The following is a 23,302-nucleotide window of genomic DNA, read 5'->3' on the forward strand; positions in this document are numbered from 1 at the left end:
CCCCATTGGGGGTGTTTTGCATTGTAGTCTCCACCTGAGATAAATCTCACACCTAGCGCGTTAAAGAATTGATCAAATTTTTCTTTGCTTATTGCATGTCTGGGTGGACAGTAGACTGCCGCAATGACGATTGTACTGTATGCATCTTTGATTTCGACACTAGTTGACTGTAGACAAGCTTCTTCGAATTTTGATGATTCAGAGTGCGATATCTTTTCGTTTATAATAATAGCAGTTCCTCCGTGAGCTGTTCCGTCTGGATGATTGGTGCTATATGTTTTGTACTTGTAAATATTAAAATAGCTTCTGTCAGTAAAATGAGTTTCAGAAATTAGGAGAATATCTATTTTATTTTGATTTAGAAATAATTCTATTTCCTGTTTGCGTTGCTGCAAACCGTTTGCATTCCATAAGGCTATTCTTATATTATCAGGTATTGTTATTTTCTGTTGATGAAGGCGGTAAGCAGATTTATAATCATGCTGTTTTGGTCCATTAATTGTTTGAAAAGAGACTCGAATTTCTGAAGGAGTTGATTTGACATTGTGTTAGTAGCATCATTATGGTCATGTTGGATAGTATTACCTTCTGTGGCTTGAGCGTAACTTATGTTTTCACGTATACTATAATTTCTATTTACAATTGTATTTTTATCTGGCTTACCTCTTATTTTCTGTAATTCTCGATATACGCTGCATCCTTTGTAATTTGCAGGATGCGGGCCGTCGCACAGTACACATTTTGCAGGAGTGTTTTTCTCCTTGGTGCAAGTATTTGTAGGGTGATTTTCAGCACATTTCACGCAGTTAAATGGCTTGGTGCAATAACTCTTGGTATGCCCATATTTTTGACAGCGATGACACTGAGGTATCACGTTCTTTTTACGCGGTGGTACGAATTCTATTATAGTGTTAAGAAGGTGTTTTAATTTATAGATTTCTTTATTTTTCTCACCTGGTACTTGGCCCACAAAGAATAAAGGGAGTGATTCTTTCGTTTTCCAGCTACGTATATTAGTGACACTTCTGATTTCAAAACCTTTTTGTTCTAGTTCATCTTTAATATCCGTTGTTGGAATTGAGCTATGTAGATTTTTAAGGAATTAGGAGCCTAAGATATTATCGGTGTCGCATCCATTATGCGTAGCTACGGCACTGCCGCGCCGAGATAAGCAAGCGATGGCCGCGTGGCGGTCAAACGTCGTGCACGCGTTGCAAATACACATTTTCTCGACCTGTGACAATTGAGAACAGCTTTTACACTTCTGTTGGTCAGTTTCTTCTTCAGAACTGTCTGCAGAATCAGATCCTGTGTATAGATTTCGTGTCAGGTAAACAACTTTTCGTAAATATGCAAAAGTATTGTGTATAAAGTATGTACTTCGACACTTTTTCAAACTTTGGTGATCATTTACAACCGTTCAAAAGCACAACATATTATAACTATCGATGTTAGCATATTCAGGAATCTCTCCTCTATCTTTTAAGATTAATTGGAACTGTCTGATGTTTTTAATTTTCGCGGAATACCTCGTTTTTACCCAAAATTGTACGTTTTCACAAAAACTCGTTTTTTCGAAAACTGAGGGTGATACAGCAATTCCATTTTCAGATTCGTGTTTAGGGTACAACGCTCTACAAGAATCACCTAGTGGATAGTGAAAAACAGAAAAAAAAATTGAATTTGTAGAACAGTGTAATCTGACAAAGATAGACAGCCGATTTAGACAGCGCCACGGAACGACTAATTAGAGTACCACGGCGACGTCTTCGGCTGTCAATCGACACAGTCTAACACCGACTTCTGCCCTAGACACATCGGCTCCCGATCGTGTCGGTCCAGAACTCGAGTGCAAATCGAAACAAGATATTCTTTCGAGTTAAGCACGTAGACTACGATTAAAAGGGGTGTAACGAGCAGTCGTTCAGTTTGGCGTGGGTTCATCGATAGCCCACGCACAGCTGCGAATCCCAAAGGCTCGAAAAAGTGTGGAATTTATTCCCATTTTTGCTTGATAAACGAATCATACTCCGATTCGTACAAGTGCACTCAAAACCTGAATTAATTTCAAATACTGCAAATTCTGGGGGCTCGAGAATACACCTATAAGGTGCTCGACCCTCCCTGTGCAGAATTGAACGGTCGTTTCAAGCGTATAAACGTTTGAAACACAAAGAGGTCGACGGATACCGTCTACACTTCTTCGTGATTGCCATTCGGCTGAGGAGACACCGAAGGGAAGCACCTACGTGGTGTACCTCCAGGTGGGCTCACTGTAGTCAGGTCGACGTTCACTTAGGACGTCTGACTTTCGGTCTTCGCCTCCTTACTTCTACAGATCCCGCCGGTGTAACGCTTAGAGGAGCACCTGTGCGGAGAGGTAACGGAGTCGTGGGTCAGGCCCCCACGTAGTTCAAATACTGCTGCGAATCACATCGAGTAGTGCATTCGTGCAGTGAACAACGTGTTGTCGGGCTTCGCAATGCAACTCTCGGCCAACAGGTCGTCTGTTGGAACGTGTTAAGAGAAGCCGCAGATCGACGGTCGTGCCGTTGCACTGCAGTGCGACTCGACGCACAGATTCAGTGGGCATACTCACGGGATCAGTGTATTTGGAGCCTTACAACCTCCACTTGCGCCCCCGTCCACTAGGCAATCGACGCAAAATCGGCAGAGAAAAGAAGTTTAATTTCTTTCTACGCCTGTAAAAATATACAGTCCACAAAACAATTCGTATATTACTAACTGGAACATTCCCCGCTCCTGTACGTTTGTATTACGAAGCCAGGAGCGCGAGGAAACGAACGCGGCGAATATACGTGTAACGTGTTTACGTGTGTCTAACACATAGCCGTGTTTTTCTGTTCACAGGAACCATAGCCTACCTCAACGTGTCGAGAGCAACGGCCGAGGCCTCGCGATACGACAAAGGCGCCGAAATAGTTGAAGTTTATCCGTTTCGGAGGAATACAGACATTTGTTCTCTGATTATTCTTTGAGTTTCTTATTTTGCTCATTTTGAATTTATAATAAACGGTCGACACAAAGAGAATCAATTTTGTGCCCAATTCACTTCCCCGATAAACTCCCATTCCTCTATCCAGACTTCTTAGTTAAAAGCTTCAGCTTTTTAACAATAATATTACAAGTAAAGCACAAATTAAGCAATACGAATTTAAGAAAACTGCAGAAACAAGTATAATATAGTCTCCTGTTTACATCGAGGTGACCGATAAACGAGCGTATATAACAGGTGGACAAAAAGTTATAGTTTCTTAAAGTTTAAGTCATGTTTGTAAAAAATATGCAAACACATGTTACTTTTTCAAACTCCCTCTATCTATATTTCTTTTTAATGTTGAAATGTAGCCTTTCTGAAAAAACTGGAAAAAAATAAACACAGTTAGGGCAAAGTCACTAAATTGCGAAATTACCCAACAAATCTTTTTAAGCTTTTAATTGTTAACGATTATGTTTGTACCTTGAGAAAATTAAAACTGCGTGATTCACATAAAAAACGTAAGACAATAATTTAATAAAAAAGACAAGAAACGGTGTCAGCATGAAGAGTGTTTCGAGAAATACGCATACAATTTCGCATTTTTTCAGCATGAGAAATTAGTAGCAACGGGGAAAGGCTTGTTACTTGGAGGTGAAAATAAATTCTTCCTCTATCCCGGGAAATAAATGTGTGTCGTGTAGTTGGAAAAGCTCGAGTGCGGTAAAAAGATGCGAGAAACGCGCCTGTCACGAGCTTTGGATATTCATTGCCCTCGACTTATTCAGTTTGTATTTCTATGCGATGCTTGTACTTCAGTTAATGCACCCAGAGGAAAGAAGAATAAATGGAAAGGTGATTTCGGTTAGCCTTATAATAAGTGACGTTTGAATGTTGCATGTTTAAGAAATTCCAATCGCTAGGTTAACACTTCTAAATAAAATTGAGGTTTAAAATAAACTCATAACAACATATAGTTGTTCGAAAAATCTTCAATTTTCCACAAGCAAATTTATATAATTTTTCTAACATTTCAGCTGAATGTTAAAGACATCTTTAATGTTATGAATAGAAATGTTTTCAGAAAAAATTTAAATAAAAATGAAATATTTATTGCATATGAGTATATTTGAATATATTTCTTCGAAAACATTTGTTTATTATATTGAAGAAGTTTTTAACATGGAGTCGAAATGTTAATAAAAAACATATTTTGCCTATGCAAAATTAAATATTCTTGAATGTTTGTTATTCGACCACAATCTATTTTTATTCGATTTAAATAATGTAATGTTATATAACAACAATATATGTATGTAATATTACAATACAATATTATAATATACAATATATGTATATTGTTGTTATATAATATTACGAATAGTACATCTGCGTTGATACATTATTTTCGATGTGTGCGTCTTGTACTACGAGCATTTGAATACGCGCTAACATTGTTTTGTTTAGTTTGGTTTTGCACAACTGTCCAAAACTTTTACATTATTCGCTCTAATCCCGAGACACAAATCTTATCGAAAATTTGTAGGATAAATTAGCCTGACCAATTACAAAAACGACAATCACTTCAAACGAAATATCGAAACAGCGGCTAAAAAATGAATACAGTAATATCGGGACAGAATATTCAAAAAGAATTATTTGTAACGTGTTTCAACGTTTGAAAGAGATCATTCGCCAAGAATGGTACTTGACAAAACATTAAAATACAAAAAGTGTCTAAATATACAGGGTGTTCGGCCACCTCTGGGAAAAATTTGAAGGAGAGATATTAGAGGTCAAAATAAGATGAAAATCAAGAATTCTAATTTGTTGATTCAGGATTTGTTAAAAAGTTATTAATGTTTAAAATTCCGCCTGTAGAACGGCAATCTGCGAACAGCTGCGTGCGCGCGATAGGTTAAGGCAAGTCGGTCCTACTGGTTCTCACTCAAAAAACTGTAAAGCTGTCGATACGTCAGTAAGTAGAATCTCTCATGTTGAGTGAGAACCACTATCACATGCACGTAGCTGTTTGCAGGTTGCCGTTCTACAGGCGCAACTTTAAACGTTAATAACTTTTTAACGAAGCCTTTTTCCCTGTATGTATTAAAGTAATGTCAACATTAGAGACATCATTCTATTTAAAATTTATAATATAAAAAACGTTATAAATTAAATAAATGAACTATATATTTTTACTTATGCTTTTATCATACATATAAACGACAAAATGAGAATTACGAAGTTTCCAACTATTAAAGTTACTCACTGTAAAATATTAAAAATATGACTGCAATATATGCTACAAAATTTTAACTGTTTTGAATACTTCAGGATGAGCGCTCTACTAACCACGATATTTATCGAAAGTGCCAAAGCTGTCATCGTACGACCAGCGACTTGTTGAGCCTGAACACTTTGATGGATGGCCTCCGAACAAACGTAGCAGGGTGGATGAGTAAATGTAACTTATGTGTAAAGTGTATTCCAGTATCCTAATTATATGGACCAGCATGAGAAATATAGGAAAGTTAAGAAATTACGTAATGACCACGATAGATGATTGATGATAGAGGAATCTCGACACGTTTCCCGGGAACTATTTCCATTGTTGTCAACAGTAAGCAATTACATGCTTGTTTATTCATGTATAATGAAAGAAACTGAACGATTGGATTTTACACCGCATTAAAAGGTGCCTGTGGACTTTGAAATACTTTACAAACAGTAATGTAATTTTTTGCAAATAATGGCTATGTTTGATTACATATATATGAAGGTTGTGCAATCTAAAATTCACTTCCTAAACGTTAAGTTAAGAACAACGAAAGTAATTATAAATTGGCTATTATCATAATACTATTTTATTTTCATCATTACTTATGTTTTTTATTTCAATTAAATTGTACTATTATGTGTTGGGAATTCCAACACTTATTAGCGGACCCCTTATTTAGTTAACATTAGTTAAATTACTTGATTAGCAATTTGGCCAGTACCTTAGGGTACAAAGCAAATTGCCGTATCATAAACCCATTAACACTTTAACGACCGCTCACACAACATGTATGTGATAGCCGGAACAACCGTTAACGACCGCTCACACAACATGTGTGTGATGCTACCGCCGAAGGTTGTTGGCCAGTACCACACTCTTTGTGTGATAATTTATGAATGTAAACAAGCGTGGATATTACTATTGGCTTCGTATTTCATCGCCACGTCTTTGATTTTAGGTAATTATTACCAATTTTTAATTTTTGATTTTAAACTACAGTGGTGTACCACGTAAATTATGGAGCAAATATCGGCGGTCGACGTTGGTGTAGTACGCTAAGCTGCCGTATAAGCGCTAGTGTCGCGCGCGTTTTCTAGTTCAAAATGTTGAAATAGCGCTAGTTTCACTTGTGTTTTGTTGAAGCAACAACAAGTAACAATATGACAACAATAAGTACAATACGACAATATTAGCAAGTTTTATTTTAGCAAGTTTGGTGCAGGTATTTCGACGATCATTCTGTGAAGGAAAAGGAATGCTTATACAGGGTGTTCGGCCACCTCTAGCAAAAATTTTAATGAGCGATAGTAGAGGCCAAAATAAGACGAAAATCAAGTATACTAATTTGTTGATGGACGCTTCGTTACAAAGTTATTAACATTTAAAGTTCCGCCTGAATCATGGCAACCATCGAGCATATGCGTAAGCGTGGGAGGTCAGGAAACGATGTATTACAGGAACCGAGCTTACCGACTTATCGATCGCCTTTCGTGTCTGCGTCAACTCTCAGGACGGCGAACGTGGTACGTTGAATGAAATCCGACAGCCCCTCGTTTTTGCGTCAACTCCCAGGAAGGTAAACGCATATCGTCGAATAGGATTCAACCTGTCTTATGAACATCCAGAGGGGCATATCAATACTCGCCCGACAAGATGTTCACAGAGAGAGGGTGAATGCCTCTTTTAACACACACATTTTTTTCTGTATAAAAATCACCCACACGTGAGCATACACGCATCGCGATTGTCCCGTCCGCGAATGTCCACGTGTATGTGCACCGCGATTGTCCCGACCGCGAGTGTCCACAAATAAATACTGTTGCACACGAACCATCATACTTTTTTTCCAAAAAAAAACCACACGCGAGCATACGCGCACCGCGATTGTCCCGTCCGCGAGTGTCCACAAGTAAATACTTTTCGACGAGCACCACTATTCAATTAAATAATACACGCGCACCGCGATTGTCCCATCCGCGAGTGTCCACGTGTACGCGCACCGCGATTGTCCCGTCCGCGAGTGTCCACGTGTACGCGCACCGCGATTGTCCCGTCCGCGAGTGTCCACGTGTACGCGCACCGCGATTGTCCCGTCCGCGAGTGTCCACATACACAGAGAGAACTGCCTCACAAAAGATGTTCCACGTGGCCACCATTCTCTTGTAGGCACAGCTGCATTCTTCTCTGGAAATTTCGTCGCATATTTTCTAAATGAGCCCCTTCTCGTGACTCAATAATACCAGCTGAATACGTAATCCGGCAATTGAGTTCGTCGAGCGAGTTTACTGGTGTTGAGTAAACTAAATCCTTTAAGTGACCCCAGTAGAAAAAATCAAGGGGGTTCAAATCAGGTGAACGAGCAGGCCACAGCTGAGGTCCTCCTCGTCCAATCCACTTGTTTTTAAAGTACGCGTTTAAATGCCCGCGTACTGCCAGTGTGGAATGGGGCGGTGCACCGTCGTGCATGTACCACATGTTTCTGCGTACATGTAGTGGTACATCCTCCAGAAGGCTTGGCAACTGCGTTTCCAAAAATTCCAGGTACAATTGTCCTGTTAATCGTTGTGGCAAGACCACAGGACCAATAATTTTACTGCCAAGTATGCCTGCCCAAATATTGACAGAAAACTGGCGTTGTGTATTTATTGCGTAAACCGCGAGTGGGTTTTCTTCTGCCCAAATATGGGCATTGTGTGTGTTTATGTTGCATTTTTTCTCGTTCCGCGCCGCGCACTACACAACACAACTTAATATAAACCGCGGATTTCGATTCCACGCACTATCGCGCACTAGGCCGCGCGTTCGGCACTTTAATAATGTGTCTGCTTTTCTCGCCACTCGTCATCGTTTGTCTTTTCTCATTTCGAAGGCAGTCGCCAACGAATGCGATCTGCAGCGGCCATTGTATAGCCACTACACCCTTGCCAGAGTATGAATGGGAATGGAATGTAAGGATAGTTTTAAGCTTTCTATTTTTCCATTTTCCCAGGGTCTCGTGCGAGCCTGGTCGTCCTGTTAAACATTTAGCGACCAGAGCCGTGCGAGGCGTCTGTTTTCCTTCAAGGTTTCGCCTGGGCCTCGGATCACCCTGATCCGGGCCCGGTGAGCCTCTTGACTTTTATGACTCTTTTTCGCTAAACTTTTCTATACACTGAGTATTTTCCAGTTTCGTTTTTCCGTCTTTCTATCCTGTCTCTTTTTCTCTACCTTTGCTATTAGGGTAAGAAATTGTATACTCATTTCGAAGGCAGTCGCCAACGAATACGGACATTCAATAGCTCTCGAACTCTACAATCTGAATTAATATTCAGTCATTAATCAGATTTCCTAATTATAAATTTTATTCCAGTTTTACTTTTTTATTGCGCGATAGTGCGTGGAATCGAAATCCGCGGTTTATATTAAGTTGTGTTGTGTAGTGCGCGGCGCGGAACGAGAAAAAATGCAACATAAACACACACAATGCCCATATTTGGGCAGAAGAAAACCCACTCGCGGTTTACGCACTAAATACACAACGCCAGTTTTCTGTCAATATTTGGGCAGGCATACTTGGCAGTAAAATTATTGGTCCTGTGGTCTTGCCACAACGATTAACAGGACAATTGTACCTGGAATTTTTGGAAACGCAGTTGCCAAGCCTTCTGGAGGATGTACCACTACATGTACGCAGAAACATGTGGTACATGCACGACGGTGCACCGCCCCATTCCACACTGGCAGTACGCGGGCATTTAAACGCGTACTTTAAAAACAAGTGGATTGGACGAGGAGGACCTCAGCTGTGGCCTGCTCGTTCACCTGATTTGAACCCCCTTGATTTTTTCTACTGGGGTCACTTAAAGGATTTAGTTTACTCAACACCAGTAAACTCGCTCGACGAACTCAATTGCCGGATTACGTATTCAGCTGGTATTATTGAGTCACGAGAAGGGGCTCATTTAGAAAATATGCGACGAAATTTCCAGAGAAGAATGCAGCTGTGCCTACAAGAGAATGGTGGCCACGTGGAACATCTTTTGTGAGGCAGTTCTCTCTGTGTATGTGGACACTCGCGGACGGGACAATCGCGGTGCGCGTACACGTGGACACTCGCGGATGGGACAATCGCGGTGCGCGTGTATTATTTAATTGAATAGTGGTGCTCGTCGAAAAGTATTTACTTGTGGACACTCGCGGACGGGACAATCGCGGTGCGCGTATGCTCGCGTGTGGTTTTTTTTTGGAAAAAAAGTATGATGGTTCGTGTGCAACAGTATTTATTTGTGGACACTCGCGGTCGGGACAATCGCGGTGCACATACACGTGGACATTCGCGGACGGGACAATCGCGATGCGTGTATGCTCACGTGTGGGTGATTTTTATACAGAAAAAAATGTGTGTGTTAAAAGAGGCATTCACCCTCTCTCTGTGAACATCTTGTCGGGCGAGTATTGATATGCCCCTCTGGATGTTCATAAGACAGGTTGAATCCTATTCGACGATATGCGTTTACCTTCCTGGGAGTTGACGCAAAAACGAGGGGCTGTCGGATTTCATTCAACGTACCACGTTCGCCGTCCTGAGAGTTGACGCAGACACGAAAGGCGATCGATAAGTCGGTAAGCTCGGTTCCTGTAATACATCGTTTCCTGACCTCCCACGCTTACGCATATGCTCGATGGTTGCCATGATTCAGGCGGAACTTTAAATGTTAATAACTTTGTAACGAAGCGTCCATCAACAAATTAGTATACTTGATTTTCGTCTTATTTTGGCCTCTACTATCGCTCATTAAAATTTTTGCTAGAGGTGGCCAAACACCCTGTATAAGACAAATGTGCGGATAATTTATTTGATATTCTAATTGAATTTCTGGATTTTGGAGAAATAGAAAAGTTTGCAACTTTGCATCTTTTAGAGAAACAAATTGAAACGGAACTTTCGCAATTTTCAACTCCCGGAAACCTCGCGAGACCCCTCGAAACCTCGTTTAGAATGGAAGACGAAGTGTTTGAGGAAGAATACGCAGATAATTGTTTTATGTTAACTTTTTCGTGAATTCAATAAAATTCTTTAAAATTAATTCTTCAAAAATACTGCCGGCCCCTGGCGACGTTTGACTGCGTAGACGGGCGGTCGTTAAAGTGTTAAGCACCGTACTTTGGGACCATACTTGCCCCTGGGACCGCGGACACCCACCCTTAGTGGGCGGGATTTCGAATATCTGAGAACTGGCCCACGAGGGATGGACAGGGGCTTGATTGGATACACAATGTCTCCACCTATTTTGGAATCCGTATATATTCGTGGGCATAGGACTCTCCAGTTTAAAACATTTCAGAACAGTTAGAACATCTTAAGAACTCCGTACGAATCAAAACAAGAACAGTGAACATTAAACTGTTAACACAGATGTATATAATTGTAAATAAATTCAAGTATTTGTAAATAGTATTGTACTTTCTATTTACTAAATAAAACGGCTCCACGAACATAGTGGGAGCCTACATTATGTTTGTAACAGCACTTACTGTTAGCTGCATTTCGCCTGTTTACATAGTTTGTGGAGCAAACATGTAACAGAAATTAAAATAATAACTAATCAAAAACCTTATTTCAGTTTCACTTCTCACAGTCAAATTGTATACAAGGCGTTTCAGATTTTAACAGTCAAAGTCAGCGTATTCTTTCGCTGTAAATAAGGAAAAAATGTTATGTAAACATATAGTTTAGAGTTTTATTCAATAGTTATGATATAAATATGAAATAATGCTACCACAACACAATATCAGAATATACATATCAACAATATTTACACTTATTATTACGTCTAAATTAAAGTGTTATTAAAAATCGGAATTATCACCTTACAAATTCCTATCCTCTTTCGATTAATTGAACGTATTATTAATTCTTTGTATTAATTCATCGTGTGAATTTATTTTAGTCTGGTGCACTTTTTTTTTAAAGGAACCAGGTAGTCAAATTGAGCCTATTTGTAAGGGCCTATTAAAAAGAGGTAGTTAAATGTAAATAATTTTCTTTTTACAGAATATTTTAGTAACTCAAAATGTATATGAAAAGAATTTTTTTATTGCGAAATGTTGCCAAGTAACCGTATAGCGAACATGTAAAGAAATACAAATTATTTTTATTTTCCAGTGATTTCTCTTTTCTCCAGATGAAGTAAATCGAATGCATCAAACAGCAAAATACTCGGAATAATCACCTCTTAGCATTAAACGAAGAAATGAAAATCATGAAAATGGCACATAAAATTCGAAAAATGATGATTTTAAAATAAAAAAACTTGTTTCATGAATTTTTTTTTGTCAAAATAAGAAATTTTTACGAATTCTTTCTTTATTATTATCTTTCTAAAAATTTGAGTCTCGTAGGTAACGAGCAAAATAGTCGGCAGCAATAATTCACACGAGAGAGAGTGTTTTTTCTTAAATGTTACGTCGTTTATATTAACTTTTTCTTTTCTTATATTATGACAACTGACCCAGAACATCTTTCAATCTTCCGCGATCCTACATGTATGACTATAGTCCGTACTAGAGTCAACCTAAAATTTTTATTTTTAAAATTTAAAATGTTTTTAATTTTGTCCTAGTACCAATTATAGTCAAACTCATACTAATTAAGAATCTTTCACGTTTTTCATTTGAAGCAAACAGAATGGCCAAAATAATGGATGCCGTGAGACGACGTTTATTAAAAGCGACTATATTTGAGAGTACGCAGTAACATCAATTTTAACTTTCTTTTGCTCAAAGAAATTCAAAATGTCACTGAAATATTTATAAATAGATTTTATAAATTCGACTGCAAAAGGTGTTATAGTTTGTTTACAAAAAAGTCCCCAAGAAAGTTTAAAATACGCACTTCACACTAGACTAACCCCATGTGAATGCACCGTAATCACTAGCAATGCGTTAGTTGTCGCCCATTGTATACAACAATAAATAACAATTTTCATGAAACACGTTATTATTGGTTCGGTTGTGCTCCTCGCTGAAGCTCCTTCACGATATGCAGGGTGGGGTAATAACTATTAGAACCTCAGATATCTCGGAAACTATAAGTTTCATAGAAATATTTGTTGAAATAAAATTGCACAGTAGGAAGGGGGCCATCCGGTGGCGATAATAGTTTTTTCGCCGGTGGAGGTACTTCGGATATTTGAAGGTCACCTCCATTTTTTTAAATGGATCAGTATGTTTTTGCTTCCGTATCATGATAGAGGATCTTAAAATGAGTTGAACGACCTATTACATAAGGTCATTGAAGGTCATAGAAAGTAGAGAAAAGCGATAATACTTACGGTTTTGTTAGTAAATGAAACATACGTTTATAGTAGGTGTTCGAAATGATGACCATCACTGTCAATGCACCAGTGGATTCTTTTTACGATTGATTGACTTGCAAGTCAATCCGAGATATCTGAGGTGCTAATAGTTATTGTCCCACCCTGTATACGCGCATGAAGAAAGTTATAGCGTGAGAAATACGTACATTCACGTAGGAACAATTTATCTTGTTTCCTGCTTTTTTCAATTCGTTATTATCAATAATAAATTGTCTTCTTAACTTCGTTCGGGTACTCGCGGGGTGTGAGTCGTGATTCCTTGCGCGATCACATCTATCACGAATCCTTTTATCACTTATTGATAAATTCTCGATGCACTCTCGTCGCTGCGCAAAAAGCGCTATCGATCAAGAAGATTAATGACTTCCGGCTCGGTGGCACTTTTCGCGCGAACTAAACCGCGATGTAAGCCTCGTGTAATCCGAAATTCTCAAAGAAACCCAAATTTTGTAAATTTCTGCAAGCTTGTTTGACATAAACTGAATGGCCGCACTGACACGTAAGGATTAATCCTAGAAAGACTGAATTACGAACTATAATATTAAAAATGTACTCAATGTTATTGGAACTCACATTACATGTAATTATTTTTGAAAAATAACCTTTAAAAATAAATATTTTACAAATGTGTCATGGTAATTTTGCGTTATAGAGGAAAAAAGATAATACCAACAAAAATAACATAGAGGAAAGATAGCATAAAAATAAATACTTCACTTTACCGTTGATCTTGATTATGGGAAAAAATTAAAATATAAGATTTAATTATGTCCAAAAAACATTGCAAATTCTAAAAGGTTTAATTCATGTTATTTTCTAAAAGTAAAAATTGTCTGTTTCACGAATTGATCGCATTGAAAGGAACAACAAAATGGTTAACGATGATATATTTTTTTAAGATTGCAACAATATCTTAGATTTTATTAGGGATCATATTAGGTTTATGTGTGGTGGTCAGTATAAACATGTTCGATATGTAATTATTTAATTGTGTATATGTAGATATAGAATAGTTAAAAAAAACCTTATTACGTAGCTTCTAATAAAAATCTTATAAGTTCCTGTTAATGCATTTCACAAGTAAACGATGAAAAGTGATGATTCGCTGCTGAATATTGTAAGAACAAAATGTTTTTGATGAAATTTTAAAAACAGAAATCCTTTCGTTACCATACTTCTTTAATGAATTAATACTTCTCCGCGTAAGAAACGTGTCCTTGAATTGTGTGGAGATTGTTCCGTTCGGTCAGCTCAGGTTTTTCCGTTTTTTTTTTACGTTGCCAGATACGGACCCGTTACTTCGTCGCAAAAGTCTTCGAATATTCCGCATCTGGCAAATTTTGTTGTAAAATAATCAAGCACTATGTCGAAAGAAAAACGCTAGGCCCGAGTTGACCAGCGAAGGGCTATATTGTTCCACGAGGGGTACGGTCGTCATGGCCAAATGTAGGCTCCAACGACAACGGTCATCGTCGACACGGGGAACAATATAGCCATAAAACAGCTGATAAACTTGCGCGGCAATTCGTCTGGGTTAGGTAGTTATTTTTACTGATTGTGGTTGGTAGCGTTGGAACGGAGATACGAGGGGGAATCCCGTGGTGGAGTGCCCGGTAGTGTGTAATGACGTTGCGAGGGAACACGTGTAGAAATACCTATGTACGTTCATTGTTAAAATAGAAATAAATGTGTTGAAATAATAATGAGTTGTTTAGAATTGTTTAGAATGAACCAAACACAATCCCAACAGAAACCTCGGGTACTTTCGACCAGGATGACCTGGGACTCTTCCTCCGCCACGTTCAGGTGTGAGGGAGGAGTTTTCCGCCCAAACAGGGCATGAAAATGGGTCCTCCCTCGCCAAGCCGATGACCAATCGATCGAACCGAAAGCCAATGCGAAAATCAGTTGACACCCCCAAAATCGCGTTTCGGAGGGGGTCCGAGCTGAGGAAGAAACGGGCTCCAGAAACATCGATCACAATTCGTACAACAGTTAAATCTAACGCATAATAGAAAAGACCAGCTTTCGACAAATCGTACTTACAAGGGAACATCCCGAGGTGTAAATCTCCAATCTTGATGAAACTTCGCAATTTTGTAGTTCTCATAAATCTATTAGACCCGTATTTTTTTGTAGCTGCTAATATTCACTTTAGGGGGTTGAAATCAGCCCTCAAAGTTGGGGGTTCAAAACATACTTTGTTGAATATCTCGGAAACTATGAGAGATGGGGGTGTGCTTTCAATTGACGAAATTAATGTTTTTAAACGGCGAATTTGATGGTGTAAAGAGATTTGCAAAACTTTTATTTGTTTAAACAATATGTTAAAAAATAGCACATTTTTTCATTTTTCTCGTTGGATATTAATGATTTTTTTTTTCCCTTTGTACAGAGAAACTACACATCCATGTACAAAATACGGATAAATTGGAATTTTGATTTTTTCACAATAATGAAAGATTTTATATTTGTAATTTTTTTCGTATTTCGATTCGTTATACGAAGTACAAGATCGCATATAATACGACAAATGCTATGGTTTAATGACTTTTGTTTAATTATATTATAGTATGCTTTGCTGGCTGATCCCAAAATGGTAAAAATTTCGGTCTAATGACAGGTATAACGTTTACCTGCGCTGCGTACTAAAGGGCAGCGTATAAGCGTAAGTAAGGTTTCGGCTTAACGATTGCAGGACCTGTTTATGAGTGTGATACTTTTATTAAGGAGTCTTTACTGAACGAGGGTCGTTTTAAATATTAGTTGGTTGTATCTTATGTTCTGATTTTTGAACGTCAGGTAGCTCTGAAAAGATCTGTTTCATTTTCGACCTTTGCTGATTTCCAAGTGATCGTAATTGCTGTCCGAGGTAGAAAAATATGATCGATGCGATCTTTTACTGCCAATTGTTCCAACCCGGCCATGATGGTTCACATTCCTAAACTGTTAGGAAAGTCCTTCTACAGCTTTTAGACCTTCTGTTTTCGGAAAATGAACTTTATAAACATTTCTGGTTGGTTACGATAATTAGGATAGGGATACAAGTGACCAGTACTGCAATCATATTGAAACTATACAGGGAGTTCGGCTACTAATAGTAAAAATTTTAATGAGCGATAGTAGAGGCCAAAATAAGACGAAAATCAAGAATAGTAATTGCCCAACTGAGGCTTTATTAAAAAGTTATTAAAAAATTAAATTAAAAAATTTGAAATCATTCTGAAAACATTATTTTCGGTTGTGGAAGTCAATTACAATCATTTTTTGTGAATAGACATACCCCCGAAATCCTAACCATTTTCGAGAAAAAAATCGGGAAAGTGTGAAATTTTTCAACAAAATTAAAAAATTTCAAACCATTCTGAAAAAATTATTTTCGGTTGCAGGGGTCGATTGCAATCATTTTAGGTGAATACATATGCCTTTGAAATCGTACGCACTTTCGAGAAAAAAATTCCTAATCGTAAATGTAATTTATGCCCAGAAATGTTGCCCGAAAATTTCATGCGGATCTTTAAAATGTCATAACTTCTGAACGGATCGAAGGATTTTAATTTTTAAAAATGCAAACGACGCGTATTTTAATCAAGAATACGTAGAAATCGCAAAAATATTCAAAAAGTTGATCCTTGACCCCCCAAAATGAGAAAAACCTCATAAAAATGGTCCAATCTTCAAACGGCCATAATTCTTACAATAGTGGATATATTTCAATGAAACTTTTTTCTGAAGTAGAGCTCATAGGTACCTACAAAAAAGTATTGGACAACTTTTCTGTAGGGCGTCAAACAAAATTATTAAAAATCGTTCTAAAAAAACTATTTTCAATTGCGGGGGCAATTGCAATTATTTTTGCTCAATACATATACCCCCGAAATCCTACGTACTTTTGGGAAAAAAATTCGAGAATGTGTGAAATTTTTCAACAAAATTAAAAAATTTCAAACCATTCTGAAAAAATTATTTTCGGTTGCAGGGATCGATTACAATCATTTCTGGTCATTACACATACCCCCGAAATCTTACGCACTTTCGAGACAAAAATTCCTTACCGAAAACTTCAACCCCTTAAAGTGAATATTAGCAGTTACAAAGAAATACGGGTCTAATAGATTTATGAGAACTACAAAATTGCGAAGTTTCATCAAATTAATATTTAAAACGACCCTCGTTCAGTAAAGACTCCTTAATAAAAGTATCACACTCATAAACAGGTCCTGCAATCGTTAAGCCGAAACCTTACTTACGCTTATACGCTGCCCTTTAGTACGCAGCGCAGGTAAACGTTATACCTGTCATTAGACCGAAATTTTTACCATTTTGGGATCAGCCAGCAAAGCATACTATAATATAATTAAACAAAAGTCATTAAACCATAGCATTTGTCGTATTATATGCGATCTTGTACTTCGTATAACGAATCGAAATACGAAAAAAATTACAAATATAAAATCTTTCATTATTGTGAAAAAATCAAAATTCCAATTTATCCGTATTTTGTACATGGATGTGTAGTTTCTCTGTACAAATGGAAAAAAAAAAATCATTAATATCCAACGAGAAAAATGAAAAAATGTGCTATTTTTTAACATATTGTTTAAACAAATAAAAGTTTTGCAAATCTCTCTACACCATCAAATTCGCCGTTTAAAAACATTAATTTCGTCAATTGAAAGCACACCCCCATCTCTCATAGTTTCCGAGATATTCAACAAAGTATGTTTTGAACCCCCAACTTTGAGGGCTGATTTCAACCCCCTAAAGTGAATATTAGCAGCTACAAAAAAATACGGGTCTAATAGATTTATGAGAACTACAAAATTGCGAAGTTTCATCAAGATTGGAGATTTACACCTCGGGATGTTCCCTTGTTAGAATCGTTTCAAAACGCGACATCGTTTCGTTCGCGACTTATAAATCGAGCTATCGGTGACCTGAAACGGTGACAAATCTGTAACTAGTCACTCAATATTAGTTTGGCGAGTGAGGGCTAGAAGATACGCGAACCACGAAGGTTAATTGGGCCTTACAACCCCAAAAGAACTAAAAAGATAGTTCGCGCGGAAAATCTAGCCAGTACCCGACGCGACGGTATGTTTCAGGGATAAATACGCAGTTAGAAGCTATCGTCAATAGTGTTTTTGAAGGAATTCTTTTATGGTTAAAAAATCCCCTTAACACTATAACTGTTTGAACTATTTTTGTAGATATTTCGTTGTTTACGATATATAAACGCTTAAATATGAAAGGCGCTTAGTCTGGTTGTTCTCAAGTTTCATACGTGGCAGAGGTTAAGGCGTAGTCGTTTATAACATAATACGATCTGCTTATCAATTTTGAAATTAAATTATGAAAATGTGTTGAACACTAATCTAAGACTTCATTTGCAATGCTTTCAATTTTCTAATCTCATTTTCCGGCACGATATTAATGCAAGTCATCGCAGTCGATCTATGAAATAGTGGTTTCAAGACGCTGAAATATTAACTTTTAGTCTGAGCTGCCATTTTTCAGAACATGCCATTTGTCTGGAGCATAATTAATGAATCCATGGAGAAAAAGGGTAGGGTAACTCTTCCAGTAAGCTAATAGTTAAGGAAAAATAAAATGTTGTGTCTTCTAGAAATTAATTGGAACAATCGGTTTTGATCATTGATTTTTTTACACTTAATTAAAGTAAACAGAACTAATAGCCTTTTATTTAAAAAAAGTACTATGATCAGAAAGTATATCCTAGTAATCGGACTCTTGAAACTCACTCTTTATCTATAATCCTACCCAGACCAACTTAGTCTTTAAATGGAGCAAAATTAAACAAAAATATTTATAGTAATCATTTATTTTTACGTTTTGGCCTAAGACATAAATACAATTAAGGAGTACACAGTATTCAAATTTTAGTAATAAGTAAGAAAATCGTTCTTTGTTTAAGATAACGTATTTTAAATATTATTAGCAAGTTATAATTATACACATTATCTTGATATACTCACAGGTATTGTCAAATTCAATCTGTTATCTTAGCTTTTTGCCAGGGGTCCGACAACTAGGACATGTTCGATTAATCGGACAATTACCTTATGTCAGTTTTAACGAATTTTGAATTTAACATCGTTTTGTATGCTTCTATGTGTGTTTCTTATCACTAAGTATGCTGTATTCAAAACTAAACATTTTTCTGAGTTTTACAAGTATGAGAAATTGAGACGTACACGTTAATTATGTAAATATTATAATAAAGTGATCATTATAATTTATAAGCTTTGTTATGGTGAATAACAATAACTCAGGCCGTCGTGTCTACCTGAAACAATCGATTACCTTCGCTTCAAAACGTTCGCATTTTATATCTTTATTGCAGCAACTACCGGTTTCGCAGGATGCACATATGTATTCCAGAAACACCTCATTAGCCGTCAGAATTTCCCTAATACGAGGGTCGTCTGAAAAGTTTTGAGCCTCGACACGAAGGTGGCGTTTTTCGTCAAAACCATTCTGGTAGTACAATGGTATATGCTTTGACAAGTGTCTGTGAAAATTTTAGCAATTTTGAACTCTCAGTTGTTGTTTGGCAGCCTTTTGTGTCAGTCGATGTCAGTATTTTTGTAAAGATGGAAAAAATCGAGTATCATTCCATGATAAAATACTTGTATTTGAAAGGCAATACGCCTGCGCAAATTAAAACCGAGATCAACGGTGTTTACGGGGTGTCTGCCCCATCATATACCACCGTGAAAAAATGGGCAGCTGAATTTAAACGTAGTCGTACCAGCTTGGCTGATGATGAACGTTTGGGGCGGCCAAAAACTGCGACCACCACCAATAACATCGAAAATGTTCACAAAATGGTACTGAACGACCGCCTAATCAAGGTTAGAGAGATAGCAGAAGCTATAGGGATATCAAAAGAACGCGTTTTTCATATATTGGCTAAAGAGTTGGACATGCGTAAACTATCTGCGCGTTGGGTGCCGTGCTTGCTCACTTTTGACCAAAAGCGCAATCGAATGAACATTTGCAATCTCTGTTGGAGCCGTTTAAGCGAAACGAATCAGATTTTTTGAGCCGATTCATAACTGTAGATGAAATTTGGATCCACCACTACACTCCTGGGACGAAAAAACAGTCAAAACAGTGCAAAGGGTGAACGTGCTTCAAAAAAGGCGAAGACGGTTCCATCGGTTGGGAAGGTGATGGCGACGATTTTTTGGGATACACGAGGAATTGTGCTCATCAACTATCTTGAAAAAGGTAAAACAATAACAGGAGCGTCATTATTTGATAAGCTGGAAGCAGAAATTGCAAATAAATAGCCGCATTTGAAGAAGAAGGTGCTGTTCCATCAAGACAACGCATCAGCTCACACTTTTGCGGTTGCCATGGTCAAAATTCACGAATTACGTTTCAAATTGGTTGACCATCCACCGTATTCACCAAATCTGGCTCCCAGCAACTTTTTTCTCTTTCCTAAGCTTAAAATATCGCTTGGAGGGCAGAGATTTCTATCGAACGAGGAAGTCATCTCATACGTAAACGCCTATTTTGCAGGGCAAAACACCATTTGGGGGGGTTAAAAGGGTTGCAGTATCGCTGGGAAAAGTGTATTGACTTAAAAGGACACTACGTTGAAAAATAAAGCTATATTTGACCGGAAAAATACTTATTTCTATGTTAGACTCACAACTTTTCAGACGATTCTCGTACTAACCAAATGTTTCCGAGTCATCACTTCCATTTCCAAGACCTTTGACCATCCCATTCCAATCATTCTTCTACTTTTCCTTCAAACTCCTCCCACCTTCTCCAATCCAGTGCATTCTGCGATCAATCAGAACCTCACGCGAGATACTTCTTTTCTAGAAGTCTCGCGAGTGTTAACGCACCAAGCATTATAATAAAATGTGCTGAAGATTTATCAAAACTTTAACATTGTTTTCTAAGAGAACGATTGAGTTCCAACCTATGGTTTCTTTGAGACTTTGTATTCTCTCGATGAGTAGAACATAATACAATCATAACAAAATTTGACCTTGAAAAAGTCTGTCAAGGACAATATTTCGAAAAGTTTTTTTAACACTTTACCGACCGGTAGCGGTTGATTAATCGGCTATCGGTCGGTAAGCGTTGGTCGGTAAAAAAATTGATTAATACGCTATCGGTCGGTAAGTGTTGGCCGGTAAAAAAGTCGATTAATAGGCTATCGGTCGGTAATGTGTTAACAGATCTTCACCGATCCAGAGGTATGAAATCACTATCGTGGTCGTGACATATAATTTGCATACACCCTGTTTAATGAAAGAAAGAGATTATATCAAAGAGAAAATTTATCTTTATTGTACGTATATGAGAAAATATGAAATTGTGATATATTGAAAAATATCAATTGTTAAATATTTTTATCGCGTGACGTTAAAATGTATCAGAATTGTGCACAATAAATAAGAAATGGTCTGTGTAAATAGGCAAGTTGCAATTCAGATTAATTTTCGAAAAGGTTGACTCTATAGATCATGACGTCAGATCACTTTTACACTCGAAGATCGTTAAATATAAAAAATTACTTTTTAATTTTTGCAAACGCATTAAAGAAAAAATAAACATATAATTTAAATGAGTTATTTCCGCATTGCTAAAACTTGTTTAGGAGACTTTTTTTTATCTAAGGCCCGCAGATTCCCTAAAACTGTATTGAGTGGTTTACACGGAGCGATATCCGAATCGTAGGGTTCCCGATCGGAAAACGATAAAAAGAATAGAACGAATTTGTTCTTTACGGACTGCATTAATTTGTAAAAATCGTGAAAACATTGTAAACAAACACATTATTTATCCCGTAGACATTACACGTCGCTTGGTTGAATCGTACCTTATCTATAAGTGTGTAAACTACACAACCGATTTTCAAACTTGATTATCTTAAAAACTAAGCCGATTTAAACAAAAATTTTGCTTTTTATTTCTCTTATTTTTTCCATAATCACCTCCCGCCCGCTTATATATGTTATTTATCTGTATATGAGTTCATATACTACTGTTCTATATGTAGTACAAAACTGACGGTGGTGTCACAACAGTATAACTTTTTTCTATACAAATTCGTTAAGCAATAAATCAAGTTTCTTACTTTATTACATTTACTGTTCGACATTAAGTACAATTACTTTTTTCTTTTCTAGTTTAAAGTTAGTCACTTTTTTCTCTTTTATTCGTTTAAGGATTTTTTGTTATGTATTTGTTGATTATTATTGCGTATAAAAAACTTTAATAAATATACGTTACAAAAGCAATCTTCCGATTCACTTCCTTCTTTGTTAACGGTATTTCCACTAAATCAAAATCGGTTCTTAACTATTAATCTTAAATACATGAGCGACAAGAAATAATATTTTGGAAATATTTTATGGAAGAGGCATAGCATATTTTTAAGATTCTCTGACTGGTGGTTTCGACGGCACTTCCTCTTGGTCTTTCTAGAATTAAAACAACGATCAAAGGGAAAGAAATGCGCGGCGTTTCAGAATGTCCCGGTTAATCCTGTAACGCGAAAGGATTCTGCTTTCGAGGGTCTCGAAAACGCTGGCTGGCTCGTGCGGATTTATCAGAGAAGCAAAGCGGTCTATGCCCGGGCAGTGTGTTTCTCTACCCTCTTGCAGGCCGACCGCGATAATTACTCGCGCTAAGTTTTCGCGTCCCGCGCTTTGTTTTCGCGCCACGTAAAAGAACGAAGAGGAAATGTGATTTTAAGAGCGCGAACTTTTCTACCGGCCCGTCCACGTTTCCTCCTTTCCCGTTGCGCGTTTTCCCTCTGCCTCCAACCGTCGTGTTGACCCATTTCGCCGTCCTTGTTCCTCTAACCAGCGGTAAGCGGTATAAACTAACCAAGGTGCTGAAAGTACGCCCGACATGGAAGCGAACCTTCCCTTTATTTATGGCGTTCTCAGAATTTCTCCCGGACTTTAACGGCACCGTCACCTGTCTAATTTATGAAAAATTCCCAGACTCGAATTTACGGAGCGTAAAAGCGCGGATCCCGTTCTTCAACGCCCGCCGTCGACCTCTGGATCGGACAGTTGGTACGCCTCCGCGAGAATTGTTTTGAGAAGTCAATCGTTCAAGGCGTCTTCCTTCAACGATCCAGAAGAGACATTCCCCGAGTCCTCGCGTTGATCGCATCGAAGAGAGTTCTCCCCAGAGGGAGCTATTTCTAATCGCGTCTTGATTTAACATCTTTCTAAATACACAAGAACATTCTTCTCACTGGGTATAAACCACTCTTTATATACGTATTGTCTTGTATTTTTAAAGAGGTGTCTTACATACACATACAGTAGAGAACTTCATTCGTTCGAGAACTGCGTTTATCGGAACGAAATATTTGTCAATGCCAATGTGGCGACCATTGAATAACCAGTCGAGGAGTGAATATAGTATATGAATAGTTAATCAGTCGAATACTTGTGAGAGAGCGTATCCCTCTGCTGGTGATTGCGGGAAGTGCCCCCACACCAGATTCAGTGAACTTTTCTGCTAGGTTCCTATTACCTCAACTACAGTACTGAATAAAAATATAAGACGTTTCGATTATTTATATATTTTATACTTATACAAAAATATACTGTAAATTTTATTCATCCTATACAGGGTGTTCGACCACCCCTGGAAAAA

Source organism: Colletes gigas, unplaced genomic scaffold (genome assembly GCF_013123115.1).
Source record: "Colletes gigas isolate AHSC1104 unplaced genomic scaffold, ASM1312311v1 Colletes_gigas_Sc00046, whole genome shotgun sequence".
NCBI classification, from domain to species: Eukaryota; Metazoa; Arthropoda; class Insecta; order Hymenoptera; family Colletidae; genus Colletes; species Colletes gigas.